Here is a 16295-nt window from a genome sequence, read left to right as displayed (position 1 = left end):
AGGATTTTGTGAATAAGATACATTTAAGTGTTCTATTTAAGGTAAAGTCTTCCAGTACTAAGTTAATCAATTTTCCCACTGAAAGACTGGAGAAATGGAAGGCAGATGCAAAGGACTCGATATTCAGTTCAGATCATAAGGTGGTCCTATTTTTTACGTGTGATTGTATAATTAGATTTTGGGCAATTTAGATGAACCCCAGAATTTAAGGGGCGTAGAGTCCACTTATCAAAGTGACTGTTGCTGTTGAACCTGATGCTCATCTGAAATTTGTTTCAGTTGCTGAGGTAATTTCTCAACTCAAATTGTCTGCGCAGTACTAAAATTTCCTGGTCAAAGTTTCTACTCAAATAAAGCCACCAATAATTGGTCAATCATTGCATTGCTATGTGCGCGACCCTGCTGGAGCAGATGCCTGCTGTGTTTCCCTAATTAACAATATTTACTATACTTCTAAAAGTAAATCAGCAGGTTTTGATAAGGTACATGGTTCAAATGTTATTGTTAGAATGAGAGAAAACGAAAGCAGAAAATATTTGAAAGGAAATGTCCTGTAACTTGGGAAAGTGAGCTCTGTATTGGAATTTTGTGGCAGTTTCACTTTATTTCCAATGTGATCTTAAATATCTGGCAGTCAGCTTACAACACTGTAATTCAATCGAGCACCTCTGGTGACATCTTAAAATCACAAGACCAAAGCTTAAACAATTTCTGGACGTCAGCAGAGGAGCAAGATTGAATTACAGCTTTCAACCAGCTGCTGGAGATTTGTTATCTTTTATATATTGTAGACAGGAGTCTTTTTTTACTTAAAAAAAAATCCCATTTTCTTTATCATTGTGGACAATGCATTCCCCCCTCTCCCCCTTTAAGACCTTCCTATCTCTTTGACCAAGTTTTTGGTCCCAATATCTGCTTATGTAGCTCAGTGTCAATCCTTGTTTGATAGCGCTGTGAAACAACTTGGAATGTTTTATTATGTTAAAGACGTTGTTGCTGCTGCTGTTGTGGTTGCTTTGTTGTTGTTGTTGAGCTTGGTCGAGGTGGCGCAAAGCAATTGATAGGGTAAAGTTGTAACATGTGACATCACATGACATCACACTGCTTTATTACGACACAATGGTTCATTGGGAGGTCCACTACAGAATGTGGTAGCCGGTGAGTGTCCTATGACTGGAGAGCTGAACACATACAGAATGCTTTGTGTAGATGGCTGATATTTAAATTTGAAAGCCTAGCTTGTGTTTGGAAAGTGTCCGTCCGCTGGCAGTAATTCAACAATCTCACTCAGAGAGACAAGCAGAACAGATGATATGAGAAATGGAACAGATGTACTGATGTAGTAGAGGCTGCTTTCTGATCCTTGACCAAGGTGAATCAGGGAGCAAGCACGTATCCGTCAGTGCTGGGGAGCGGTACAGTTTTAACCAACCACTGTAAATGTCAAGCATGTTCAGGTCATGCGTAGTGCTGGAGAGGATCAAAGTGAGCCTCTTGGAACCTGCTTTAGTAACCAGCTAAAAAGGAATAAAGGAAATCAAGACATCCCAAAACTCTTTTCAGCCAATAAAGTACTTCTTGTAGTGTAGTCACTACTGTAAAGTAGGAAACATGGCAGCCAATTTGTATAGAGTAAGCTCCCACAGACTGCAATGTTAATTGAAGGATTTATATTGGCCAGGACACTGTGGAAACCTGCTCTGTGCTTCTTCAAATTAGTGCCATGGGATCTTTTACATCCATTGAGGTGTCAGATGGGGCCTCAGTTTCATGTGCCATCTGAAAGACAGCACCTCCAACAGTGCAGCACACCTTGAGTAGTGCACTGAAGTGTCGGCCTTGGCTTTGTGCTGAAATCTCTGGAGTGAGTCTTGAACTCCACAAACTTCTGAGTCAGAAGATCGTGGGCTCAAGTTCCAGCATGGACTAGAGCAGATAGTTTAAGCTGAAATTTCAGTCCAGTACTGAGAAACATAGTGTTCTTCAGTGTTACTGCCTTTCAGATGTAGTGTTAAACAAAAGCTCTACTTGCCTATTCACGTGTAAGAAAAGGATCCCACGGCACTATTTGAAGAAGCACAGGGGGTTTCCCTTAGTCAGCACCACTGAAAAAGAATTAAATGGCAAGTAATATTGCTTGCTTTTTATGGGGCCTTGCTGTGTGCTGTTAGTAGCCGCACTTGCCAACAATACAGCAGCCTTCAGAATTAATCAGTTTCAGTTGCTTTTGGATGCCCCAAGAATGTGATACGGTGCTAAGTACATCTAGTTCTTTCTTTAACTCTTTAACGATTTAGGACTAAGACCACATTTCCACAGTGAGCAGTGGCTCTAATTGGCCAGATTAAAACAATGCAGTTTTAGCAACTAACCACTGCTGTGTTCTAAATGCCTGACTACTCATCAGGAAAGCCTGGGAGATTATTCGTTTGCAGCTGTGAGCTGGGAAGTTTTTGCTGTGAGTGAAAATAGACTGGGAACTGGGACAAGACTGCCTGAACTAATTACACATATGACCCATAGTACCTGTATGTGTTTAAATTGGTCAGTGGTGCAAATTAAGTAGCATCAACAAGGTGATATTAGTGGCAGCGAGCTCAGAGGTACATACAGGAATAGACTCAATGGCTTGACTAGACGGAAAGCTGTAACACTATAGGAAATCTGCTCCCAGATACTTGGAAAAAGAAGCATGTGTATTTATAGCTGGGAATTAATTGAATGATTACAGACCATATATGTTCACATTGGTAATACAGGAAACACATTTCATCTTCATAGCTTTCAAGGTGTCAGCCTTGTATCAGTTAGTTGGTAATAATCTCGTCTGTGTTAGAAGGTTGTGGATTTGACCCACCCCAGAGACATGAGCACATAAACTTGGCTGACACTCCAGTGGAGTACTGAGAGAATGCTGCACTATTCAAGGCGGTGTCTTTCAAATGAGGCATTAAACCAAGGTAAAAACAAAAATGCCTGGAAAAACTCAGCAGGTCTGACAGCATCTGCGGAGAGGAACACAGTTAATGTTTCGAATCAGTATAACTCTTCAACGAAGTTCTGTTGAAGAGTCATACGGACTCGAAACGTTAACTGTGTTCCTCTCCGCAGATGCTGTCAGACCTGCTGAGTTTTTCCAGGTATTTTTGTTTTTGTTTTGGATTTCCAGCATCCGCAGTTTTTTGCTTTTATCTTAGCATTAAACCAAGGTCCTGTTTTCTCGCTCAGGTGGATGTAACCAATTCCATGGCACTATTTCAAAAGGTGCATGGGAATTCCCCTAATGTGTTGGTCAATATTTGTCCCTCAACCAACTAAAATGAGCTATCTGGCCATTTCTTTTGTTGATACTTGTGGCACCTTGCCAATCTACAAATTGACGACCGTGCATCCTACATTTACAACAGTGACTAACATGAAAAGCACTGTGTCAGCTGTAAAGTGCTTTGAGACGTTCTGCGGCTATGAGAAGTGCTACATAAATGCAAATTCTTTCCTCTTTCTTGTCAGCAATCCACCCTTTATTCTGCCTTCAGCTTTCAACCTCTCTTCATCATAATCTTTCATCATTCTCTATTTTACTGGCCTGGCTATTGAATTCCTTTGAATTGTCCTCTCATGTTTCTCTTATGTTACAAACAGACATTCTGGGCAGGATTTTCACCCCCATATGGGGGCGACTATGGAAGCAGTGGGTGCAGAAATTTACATTTCCAGCCAACATGCCAGTTTGTCAACATCATCCCAACCCCTGGGCCATTTTCCTGTAGGCAGGATTGACAGTTGCAGAGGTGGTGGCATAGTGGTATTGTTACTGACTAGTATTCCAGAGACCTGGGGTAATTCTCTGGGGACCCAGATTCAAATCCCACCATGGCAGATGATGAAATTTGGATTCAAAAGTCTGATGACAACCCTGAAACCATTGCTTATTGTTGTAAAACCCATCTTGTTCACTTATGTCCTTTAAGGAAGGGAATTGGCCATCCTTACCTGGTCTGGCCTATATGTGACTCCACAGCAATGTGATTGACTCTTAAATGTCCACTAGCTAGGCCAGTATTAATTCCTCTTGGGGGCAATTAGTGATGCCCATGTCCCATAAATGAATATTAAAAAAAATTGGTGAGGAACCAATTAATGAAGGTTACTGGCTTATGAAGATCTATTATCAGAGAATTATTATCTGGAATTTTCCAGTGGGCCTGAGGGCCCCGGAGGTATTGGGAACAGGTCAGCTGCCTGAAGGTGGCCTTCTGGTGGCAGATAGGAGGGCAAGTGCTCCCAGCAAGCTTTAGCAGCCCCCCCTACCTGTCTGGCCATAGCTAGGGCCATAGGCCACCCTGTGGTTTGGTCACCCCCATTTGCCACATTGGTGGCCTGGCTGCTGAGACCATTTTTTTATTTTCAAACTTTTAAAGATTGCCAGGCAGCTGCCTCAAGATGGATATGCCCTCTCTCTCTCTTTCTCCATATAGGGTGGTCCCCCTTCTGAGCTGGAGGGAGAGCTTCCTATTGGACTTCAAGAGCTCACCTGCCGTCCTTAAATGGATGGTCAGCCCAGACTCTGGCCACTAATTGGCCAAGTGGAGGAAAATCACGCCTGGGGTGACGGTTTCCTATGCCATGGGAGGTTGTGATCCCTATTTGACCCTCTAATGTTGGAGTCCTGACACAAAACTCAGAATCCTGCCCTATTTCTCCTCACTGTGTCTTTGTTAAAATCTAGACTCTTTAAACCTCTGATTCACATTCTTTCACAGGAGCCCTCCCTTCATGACCCCTTCCTCTTAAAACCCGTTTCTTTAGGAAACCCAATCACAGTAACATCTTGCCACTCTTTCCTAGCCCGGCTCATCACCTCTCCAACTGCTTTCAAAACAGACACGACATTCATTGGCCCTTCATCTCAGCTAAACAAATATTGGCTTTGGTTTGGTAGAGTTTTCTGCCAATTTGGACAAGAGATTTGAACTGTTTATATAGAACTCTAGTGATACACATTGAAAAAGGTTGAGTGGATGTGTATCAAATTGGAATTAGAATAACACCACAGGAGATAAAATGAACTAAGCTGGACCAGACTGCAGCTGGATTGAACCAGATGGAACAGGGTGAATTGAAGTTTATTAGACTGGAACTGGATTAGAACTGCATGAAATGTTAAACTGGTTGGATTTGTGCTGAAGCACTGGCCAGCCAGTGACCCACAGTATTAACCGTAATTTGTTCTTCATGATTCAGCATTATTTGTACAAGGAGATGGCTAAGGCTGGATTAAATCACATGAAACAAGATCAGCTGAAATGCATTGAAGTGGAACCATGGAAGAACAGCCAATTATATGTACCTAGATTCTTTGCTCTCCATTGCGAGCTGCTGAACGTTGGGAGAAATTAACATCACCTGGATCTGGGGCTGGCATGATTTAAAATTCATCAGGCATCAGCTGTGCCTCAGTGGGTTGCACTCCCACCTCTGAGTCAGAAGGTTGTGAGTTCAACTCCCACTCTAAAGATTTGAGCACATTGTTTAAGTTGCCTCTGCAGTTCAATACTCAGAGGTGCACCTTTGCGTAATAAGTTAAACTGAGGCCTGTCAGCCCCCTCTCAGGTGAATGTAAAAGATCCCATGGCACTATTTAGAAGAAAAGCAGGAATGTTCTCCCCAGATGTCTCGGACCAGTTGTTTATCCCTCAGCCCACATCACTAAAAATAAATGATTTGGTCATTGTCACACAGCTGTTTGTCCGAGCTGATTGTTCACTAAATTGCTGCCATATTTTCTGCCTTACGACAGGGAGCATACTTCAAAAGTAAAACATTTTGTGATGCTGAGAAGATGTGAAAGGCGCTATAGAAATGTAAGTTCTTTCTTTATCAAGAAACCAACTGATGCTCATCTTTGGGGACAATTTGATTTGAACCAGTAGAATGGCCACAGTATCCCTGAATGGCACAATTTGGCCATCAGTTACTGTCATTCACCCTCTTCGACTGGGAGGCTACCATGAAAAAATACCGAATGTGCCTGCATCACTTAAAGGTGATTCTGTTCAGGTTATCGATAAAGCACAGCATATCCTGTGGTGCCCACTGGTCACAACATCCTTCAATGAGCAGGTGGACACTGCCCTAGAGTATCAGTTAGCACTTTGTGCTCAAGTCTGTGCAGTGGGACCAAAACTCACAACCTTTAAGCTTAGGGCTAGATTTCCAACACGGCGTGAAATAGTGCGCAATGATGTCGGCCGAGCCCAATGTCACCGTGTGCTATTTTGGTCGGCAGGCGCGCTGGAAGTTGGCAGCAAGCTCGCTGACAATTAAGGGGGCTGTTAAGCCCATTAATAAATTAACTAAAGTGAATTTTTCCCTGCCCGTCCAACCTTACAGTTGGCGGACAGGCAAAAAGGCCAGGCGGCCTTTGAATTTTTGAGGAAACTCATCCACGGGCGGGATGAGGTTTCCGACGTTAATCTAAAAAAAAAAGAAACATTTTAAAATCTCATTTTTGACTTGTCCCTGCTCACGTGACAGAGTCACATGAGCGGACATGTTTACCTTAATTTTAAAATCATTATTTTTAATGTTAGAAACCTTCAGCTCCCTGAGGCAGCTCTGTGCCTTTAGGGAGCTTTCACTGAGTGCACCCCCACACTTGCGTTGACTTCCGCGCTCGCCCTCCTCCCCCCGGCCCCCACCCAGGAAGCGCTGAGTGTTTCAGTGTGTGATTCACACTGGCTGCCCGTTAATTGGGTGGCTAGCATGAAATCGCGGTCGGGTCCCGATTGCGGGCGGTGGACTGTTGCGTGGCTGCTCCAGGGCCTGCCCACTGCGCCCATCTGATGAGGGGGAAATCCTCCCCTTAAAAACAAGGGTGTGATCCACAGAATGATAGACATAGCTGACATCTATAATATAGCTTTTAACTTGTATAAGACTGCCTCTAAACCATACGATATCTTGGGCTGGTTTTATATCCATATTTGCTTCTGTCTCATGCTGTTACAGTTACAATAATTGTTCATTGGTGATAAATTCCCCATTAGCTATTGGCAATGCCATTCACTAATTGCTTTCTGTTCCAGTCATTGGACTGTAATTTCTGATGGAGTGACAATTGAGTCGGATTGCCTTTCTGCTCGAAAGTACTTACCTGGAAATCCAGGTGATCCTATCGCACCCAACCTTCTGACTCAGGCCGGGCCAGATCACCGTAGTGCAGCTCACTCCCACAGCCTACAGTCGAGGGCAGGTAAGTAAGCCACGCCCAATTTTTTACGACACTGGCTACTGTAAACCAGATAAGTAAACCAAATGTCCAGCCAGGTTTAAAGATCTTTGACAAGCCAGGTAAGTGTATAAGGTAAATGGGTAGGATTTGGGTGGGGGGGAAGGGTTGGGCCCGGTTCAGAGGTCTGGGGAGGTCGGCAGTTGGGCCTTGGGCACGGGAGAGGGGAGTCAGGCCTGGCCACGAGTGGGGGGAAGGTGGCAAGAGAGTCAGGCCTGGCCAGTGGTGGAGCGGGTGGGGAGGTCGACATCGGGCCTTTTGGGTGGGGTGGGGGGAACTAAGGAGTCGGGCCTTGGAGGGGAGGGAGGAGTTCCTATGGGGGCGGGGAATCCAGTGGCAGGGGGGATAGCCAGGGGGTGTGGGGAGTCCCCTGTGGGGCGGGGGAGAGTCCTGTGGGGTGGGGAAGCCCATGAGGGGTTGGGGGTGCGGGGGAGTCCTGTGGGACAGGGGTAGTTGGGGTCGAGGGGGAGTCCTGTGAGGGTGGGGAGTCCCTGTAGGGGAGAAGGAGGGGTGTGGTGTTGGCGGGAGTACCTGGGGGACTGGCGTGTCTGTACAACAGTTACCCAGAAGCTAGAATTGGTTTTAATTCTTCTAACTTTTTCTGGGTAACTATTGATGTAACCCAGTCAGAACTATCTGAAACCTGCATTTAAATTGCATTTTTGGGTGTTTCCTAGTGCAGGGCAATTTCCCATGGGAAGTTTGCAAACCTTATCTGGGAACTTCCAGGTGAGTGGGGTGTGGGGGGTTGGCAGGGGGCTGGTTCCCCAGCGCAGCTTTTGGGGGGCGCCCTCCCCGCCTCACCCCAGTTACACTGCCCTGGAGCTCAGAAGTTATGGCCCATTATATTACCAGGGAGCGGCGCCACAGCAATACAGTGAACATTCACAAAAACGGATGGGTGGTGGTCAGGAGTTAAAATTTTATAAATCTGAAAGCCAACTCCAACCCATCCCCAACCCACCTCTTCCAGGTTTAATGAAAGCAGGCAAGGGGTGGGCAGCAAACCCACTCCCAGGAGATGGGCTGGCAAGTTAAATATTTTAATGAGACTGGTCACCTCAGATTTAACCTGCACTGCAGGAAACCTGGCAACTGAAGGGAGTTGAGGACAGTTCAGGGAGGAGGTAATTCCCTTCACAGCCCTGCTGCTGGCCTAGGAAAAGCAGGAGTGCTCCACACTGACTCCCTCCATCATACCATCCCATTACAAAGACCCTTGGGTCCAAGACCTGATGCCTGGGATCAGACATCTCACCCCGGGGATCCGACACTCTCCTGGGTTCCTGGATCAGATTCCCAGAGATCAGGCAAGCCCCCCACCCCCCACTCCCAGGATCAGGGATTGACTCCTCCCTCCCCAGAATCGTTCAGCTCCCCCAACTCCCACCAAACCAGGGATTACATTTTCCTCCTCCTGCAACTTGCTCCGAGTCTTCTTGCCTGACTGGGAGTCAAGCTTGTCAATAAGGCTGACTTTCAGGCTGGGAACCTGTCAAGTACAAAAGACGCATGCTATGGACTTCCAAGCTTCCCACCTGAAACTCTGTCCCCCCCACTGACACATCCAGCCCATATTAAAACCCCTGATGTGTCTTACTCCATGGTATCTCTCAGGACCACATTTAGAACAAAAAACAAAAGAGCGACACCAGGGAACGCAAGTAATCATACAGTTAATCCATTTCAGAAGTTTTAAGATTGTGTTTATTCAGAAAAATGCATTTACTCTTTAAAAATAGATAATATACTTGGTCTTTCATAGCATGTTATCAGATAGAAATATGTCAAAATGCTTCACATAATGAATTATGACTCAATTATTTTTTAAAGTCCTATTTCTCCTTGTGGTTAACAGTAGATTTCATTAAAAATATATTAATGCAAACTAAGGACAGAAAAGGCAGGAAATTTATAGCAGCACAGTCAGCACTTGAAGGAGAAGGGCAGACCTGTCCTCAGGTCAGACACCTCATCAGAGTTTCATTTAGACTGGTGATCAGCCCTGTGCTAGCAATACCCTTGTCAATTTCAGGTCAGTTTCATCGACGCAGCATTTACGCGCCATTGGCGATCCAAACACTGTCCGTTTAGGAAGCAGCTTTCTTGCGCCTTGCTTCAGAAGGCTGATAAATGAAAAGGGTAAACAAGTTAATGCAAATAGGGGATGTTAACCTGGGGGTTGCTCATTACAAGAGAGAAATGACCATCACTCAAGGTAAGAGCCTGCTTCTTAGACGACAAGATGACATAAGAACTTTGCTGTTGCTTTCGAGTCCACTTGATCCATCTCTAGAGAGGCTTTTCTATTGCCTCCTTCGCAATGCTGCACAAGACGAGAAAAAACTGCCACCTAACCTAACCTCTAGAGCGGCATCGTCCTAGGTTTGCATTAAGTGTGCTAGCGGGCGGGAAAAAGTTGTTTTACCCGCTGGCCTCAATGGAGTGTTTTCACACCCTATCATCCCATTCCCGTCTCATTTATTATGAAGCCACAGGAAACATGCTGTCTCGTTGGTGAGTGGCCTCTGATTTGCCTGCTACACCGTTACCTCGCTGCTTCTTCACGCGGGGCACCATATTTAAACTGCAGCCACGTGCGCACTTCTCGATACTTGCAGCCCAAGACTGCTCCGGGGAAGACATGGCCCCAAAAGCCAAGATGAGTGCAGCTCCCCTGATTCAGTGACACATCCCTGGGATACCTTCCGGACACCGTGGAGACCCACTGTGATGCCCTTTACCCCACCATGGCCGCAGGAGGCCCATCAGTCTCACCAATCTGGCTTGGGAGGTGGTGGCAGAGGTGATCGATGCCAATGCTGCACACAAGAGGTTGGCCATCCAGTTCAGAAAACAGATGAATGACCTAGAGTAAGGTCACCATCTCATCACTCTAAACTGACACACTCACAAGCCCACCACACATTCACTGGCATCTCTCTCACTGCCAGCTGAAGGGATATCACCACTTACTCTCTCACACACACACCCTCACATCACCATCTGGCCTCATCTCCTCTGGAGACTGCCTCCTCAGCCCTCACCATCTTGAGGCCACTTGCAAAGATCAACATGTACCCCCAGGCATACCCTCGAATGCGCTCCTTCCCCAGTACAGCTCTTGTCCTGCAACCTCTTCCCTTACCTGAGGCCACTTCTCCCCCTTCCCCAAGCAAGCCCTAGCCCTGCAGCCATTGAAGAGCCACTGACCTTACGGCTAGCCTGGTAAGTAGAGACCTGCCCATGAGCCCCATAAAAGTGACGTGGCATTGCCTGTGAAGCCTGGCACTGATGACTGCGAGTGCTGACTGAAGCAAGGTAGGCAAACCAACCTCGAAGTCCCGAGTGAAGTGCAGCCAGCCAGGTGCATGCTGCTTGTGTACAGTTTTGAAACATGTCGGCGTGTGCCCGGATGATCCAGTGTGGGGGGGATGATTCCGGCGAGCACGGCTTATAATGAGATGCTAAAGTATTGAAATTAGGTTCCTGATGTGCATGAAACTGATTTTTGGCTTTCTCGCCCCCCCATTGCTCGCCATGATGCCCGACGCCTTTGTCCGGCCCTAGCCTCCAACCTCCAAACTTTCTATCTGATCAATGTCATTATATCCTGGGCTAAAAACAGAAAATATTGGAAATACTTAATAGAGTGGAACTGTTCTCATGAAAAGTCATTGACCTGAAATGTTAACCTTAAATTCTCTCTCCACATATGCTGCCTGACCAGCTGAGTGTTTGCTGGTATTCTGTGTTTTTACTTCATATTTCCTGCATCTGTGGCATTTTGTTTTTGTTTTACTATAGTCGACATTCCCTTGGCGGGAGCAGGCACGGGCGGGCGCGTAGCCGATCGCTGCCTGTGATCAGCTGCACGCTGCCATTTTAGGAGGGCGGGCCAATTAATGCCCTCCCAGTGTGACGTGCACCCGGAAGCGCTGGGTGGTCCCTGTGCGGGCGGGGGGGAGGAGGGAGAGTTGGGGCCGGCGCTTTTTCACACATGAAAGAGCGCAGAACTCTCCCTGAGGCACAGAGCTGCCTCAGGGAGTTTAATTTCATTGTGAAAAACTGAAAAAAAAATGTTTTTAAATCATTCAGACATGTCCCCCCCCCATGAGACAGTGTCACACAAGCTGGGACATGTCTATAAATTTTATTAAAATTTTTAATTAAAGTTATAAAACCTTCATGAAACCTCATCCCGCCCGTGGATGAGGTTCCATGAAAAATGCGAAGGCCGCCTGGGCTCTTCGCCCGCCTGCCAACCTTAAGGTTGGATGGGCAGCCCAGACAATCAGTTTAATTAAGTGCTTCATGCCCTTAACAGGCCTTTGAGAGTTTGGCGGGCGCGCAGCCGACTCCAGTGCTCGCACACCGAGCTGAAGATCGGAATGATGGGCGGTGACGTCGGGACACACGCTTGACATCGCCACACGTCGTTTTATGCGTCAGTGTGTGGGGCCCGCCCTGGCCTTGAACTTTCCCCTCTTGTTCCTTCAAAGCTGTGAAAATGCTGCTGTGAAATGTTTCCTCCTCCAGCGTCCTCACTGTGCTGTGTTGAGATATGGCCTTGCTTAAATTAGATAGGCCACAACCTACGTTGAAGTTGTGGAAAGAGGAATCTCCAGTGGCCTGGTTCAGTGTTTATGTGCTTGTGCCCCACAGAGGACAAATTCTTGGTCATGCACATTTGGAAGTTATTGACCCATGCATCAAAACGATCCATCACTTCGCAGTGTCCTGATCCAAGTCATACTTTCCCAGTACCTAAAAGCAGTGCAACTTCTCTCCTCAATCTTCTCTTTTTCCAATAGTCTTGAGGCTTTTGAAACGCAAGCTTGGCATCACTTGATCACTATCTCCTGGCTGGGGTGGTACACCTGTCACACTGTAGCACATGGCAAATTCGGGTAGGACAGAAACCTCCCATGGAGCAGTAAGGGAGCGTGAACAGTCTATCTGGAGATTGGGTTTAAAAAGTAGTTCTTGTCCCTCCCTTCAACTCTGCTGGCGTACTATTCTTTGGCCTGAATTTTACCCTTAGCAGGCGGGCGCATTCAGCGGGCCCACGACCGGTCAGGAAACGAGCCCGTAATTGGCCCCCGACTGCGATTTCGTGCTTGCTGGCCAATTAAGGCCTGCCCAACGTGAAACGTGCCTTCCCAATGGCTGGGAAGGGCCAGGCGGGGGTGGAGGCCCGTCTGCTGCCGGGTCCAATGGCGACCCGGCGGCCGGTTTAAAAACGGCCCAGGCAGCTCCTTACAGGCTGCCAGGGAAGAACATATTTGCAGTGTTGTGAACGCTGGAGTTATGGCCTCAAGTGCGGCTGGAGACGCCAGGCGGGAGGGCAGGTTGAGTGGGCCCTCGGCCCCCCCCCCGGGTTTTCGGATAAGTGACTTGCGGTCCTCCTGGAGGGGGTGGCTGCCAGGAGGAATACCCTTCTCCCCAGAGATGGAAGGAGGAGGACACCGCACCTCACGAAAAGAGCTTGGGAGAAGGTGGCAGCGCTGGTCAGCAGCCACGATGTTGTGCGGCGCACATGGATGCAGTGCCGCAAAAGGTTTAACGACCTGCTGTGCTCAGGAAGGGTGAGTGCCATGTTGGCATGGATCAGCGTGTGGGAGTGTTAAGTTCTGGCCATCGCCCCATGGAGCTCAGGACTGTTAGAGTCTGAGTGCCAACTGTCAATGACTCCCGAGCTGGCCAAGGGGGTGAGCCCTGGCTGCTCGGACTGAGTGCCTTGCAGCTCATGGGCCACAACTTAGATGTGCCCTGCAAGGTGCTCCTCAGGTGGGGTTGGTCAGGCTGCAATGGTGCTGCAGGTACAGAGTGACTAATCAATGCTCCTCTGTCCTTTTAGGAGGAGATGAGCCATAACAACATTGAAAGGTCGTGGAGCAGCGGAGGGTCCCCAAACTTCCTAATCCTATCCAGATATGAGCAGGACACCTTGGTGCTGGACAGGCACCATGCAGCTTTGTCAACTGGCCCCAGGGAGGCTGGGGTGTCAGACGAAGGTAAGAGTGCAGTGCACAGAGGTGAGAGTTTCAGATGGTGCAAACATTCTTGTGTAATCTCATCATTGATGGGAGCCTCAAGACTGGATTCCCCATTGATCATTGAAATATGCTGGCACTATGATGCAGATCTCCATTGGCTCACCAGGGTGCCTGGCATGCACAGCAACAGTGTAGCAACTTAAACTAATGACATGTCGTTGTTCTCCCTTAGATTCTCCGGCACACACTCAATTGCAGGACCCCGAAGAGCCACCCCTTACGCCAGAGGAGCGCCAGGCTTCACATGCACCTGTGTCACACCCACTTTCTAAATCAGGCACCAGCGCAGATACCAGAACCTTGGTGGGCATTAAATCCTCGGCTAGAATGTCAGTGCACAGCAGTGAGGGCATTTCACACACGCTTGAGGAGCAGGGTGAGGTAGAGGGTGCCCAGGGCACCACCAGTCGGAGGACTGCTGGAGACCAGAACGATGCTGAGTCAAAGGCAGATGATAAGCTTCTGGAGTCGTCCAATAGGCAGCAGATGCTGGATGTCCAGCGAGATGTGCAGGGGATCTGGCGGAGATCCATGAGGAAATGTATGCCACGGTCTCCATTATGGAGGAGTCCATGAGGAGTGTGAGCACTGCATTGACCTTCATGGCCGAACGCATCGCCTCCCCCATTGAGAGAGTGGCAACTTTCATGGAGAGGCTGCTCCAGGGACAGGATCAGGGGCTCCTGGGGTTGCACTCGGACCTGCAAACCCTCACACAGGCAATGACCTCAGATGGTCAGTGCTAGTGTGGGAGATGGATGTGGCACTCAGTATCCAGCTAGGTGCCCGTCCATCACTGGCGAGCAGGGAGACCCAGAGCGATTTCACATTGGCGCATGAGCTACCTGTCGTCTCTGCGGGCCCCTCTCAGGACACTCTGGATAATGGTAGCAGCTCCTCTGCCCCTCTGCCAGTGACTGTGGCATCTGATGAGGCTGCGATGACTGGGGAGATGCCAGCCATGGCACTGGCCACCCTCTCCCAGGCACACTCCACTGGCCAAAGGATGATCGCCAATGTCATCAAGGTCAACAAGACACAAGAGTCAGCAGGTTGCCTCCAATGCCGGTGCCAGCGAAGGGGGGCACCAAGATATAGCACTCACAAATGTAAATTTAAGGCACCATGAGCACAAAAGGGACTGGTGACGGATGAACTTCTGTTGTGCAATGTTTTGTTTATGTTTACTGGTGTGGGAATGAAGACCAGAGAAGGTTATGTTAATTTTTTTGGATTGTCAAAATGAGGTAAATTTCTTTTTTGTTGTTATGGCCTGAGTATGCTTCACCTTTGTATTTTCTTGGTGCCGGGTACGCCAGTATGTAATGCTGGACCTGAGTGGCCCTAAACTTTATTGCACAGGCACTGAGAGGACTTTGGGTTCAAAGGAAAGGGTTATTTCAGACATCCAGGGTGGAGGCAGCAGCCCTGGCATGAGGTGGAAGTAGATCTTTGGCAGCCGAGCTGAAGGAGCGTTGGATCAAGGTGTCCCTGGTGTCCGTGCCTCCCTGGAGGATACCGAGGTCTGCCTCCATGCCCTCAGCATTCTCCTCACTTTTCTCCTCCTCTGACTCACTACTGGATTCATCCTCTGTGACCTGTGGAGCTGCATCAAGATCCTCTTCCTCCAGTGGGTCCCCCCTTGCCAGTGCAAGATTGTGGAGAGTGCAGATGAAACCACTATCAGTGACACCCGCTCTGGGGGGTTTTGGAGTGCACCCCTGAACGGTTCAGGCATCGGAAGTGCACCTTCAGAAGACCTATGGTCTACTCTATCACCGCCCTTGGGGAGGCATGACTCCTATTATAACTCTGCTCTGCCTCTGTTCTTGGGTGGCGGAGAGGCATCATAAACCACTTTTTCAATGGATAGCCCTTGTCACCCAGCAGCCAGCCAGGGAGTGTCTGAGGATATAAGCATCATGGGAGCTGCCAGGGTACCGTGCACAGAATTCCAGGATCTGAATCCTGTGGTCACACACTTTCTGGATGCTCATGGAGTGGAATCCCTTCCTGTTGACGAAGGCTCCCGGCAGACCTACTGGTGTCTTGATGGCCACATGTGTGCAGTCAATTGCACCCTGGATGCAGGGCAACCCAGCAATCGCTGCAAACCCTATGGCTTGCTCAGCCTGGCTAGCCTTGTCCATACGGTAAAGAATAGAGGCCAGACCCACCTGAACAGAGCTTTTGTCACCAGCTTGACACAACTGTGGACAGCTGATTGGGAGACTCCACAAAGATCCCCCACTGAGCCCTGGAAAGAGCCAGAGGCATAGACATTGAGGGCCACTGTGACCATCAGCACCACTGGCATGGGGTGTCCACCCACACAGTTGGAGCTGATCTCAGGACCGATCATCTGACAAATAGAAGTCCCTGTCTCCCTTGAGAAGCGGAGCCTCCTTCGGCACTGCACCTCAGACATATTGAGGTGGCTGCATCGCCGCCTGTAAACCCTGGCAGTAGGATAGTGGCGCCTTTTGCGACTTCTTCCATCTTGGACTATCAGCTGTGCCTGCACCTCTCATCCCACAAATCGCTCACCTGGTGGCTGAATATGGATTCCTGGCCTCCTCTCCCTTCTGCCCCTCCCTTCCTCAGAGGAGGAGGTACCACCAACGGAGACCACAAACCCCATTACCAGGGCAACAGAAGGCTGTCTGATACCTGGAAGGGTCCACACATCAAAATCCTCTGGGGGCCTAGGAGACACCAATGAATCATGAAATGAAGCCTAGAAATACTAAGAATGAAGCTCAGAACTGAGATGAAGCTGTCAAGTTCAAATAAGCAACCAGCAGCAAACTATCTTCAAAACTCCTCACTACTCACACTGGCAATGCTGCTGACCCTTTTTATCCTGCCCTTGGTTTTGAAAAATGTGGGCTGCCCGCCTGCCCATTCTGCCCGTGTGATGAGCATTGTAAAACTGGGTTCAATTG

The sequence above is a fragment of the Cetorhinus maximus genome, chromosome 15 (genome assembly GCF_964194155.1).
Source record: "Cetorhinus maximus chromosome 15, sCetMax3.hap1.1, whole genome shotgun sequence".
Taxonomy (NCBI): domain Eukaryota; kingdom Metazoa; phylum Chordata; class Chondrichthyes; order Lamniformes; family Cetorhinidae; genus Cetorhinus; species Cetorhinus maximus.
This window is presented reverse-complemented; position numbering follows the sequence as displayed.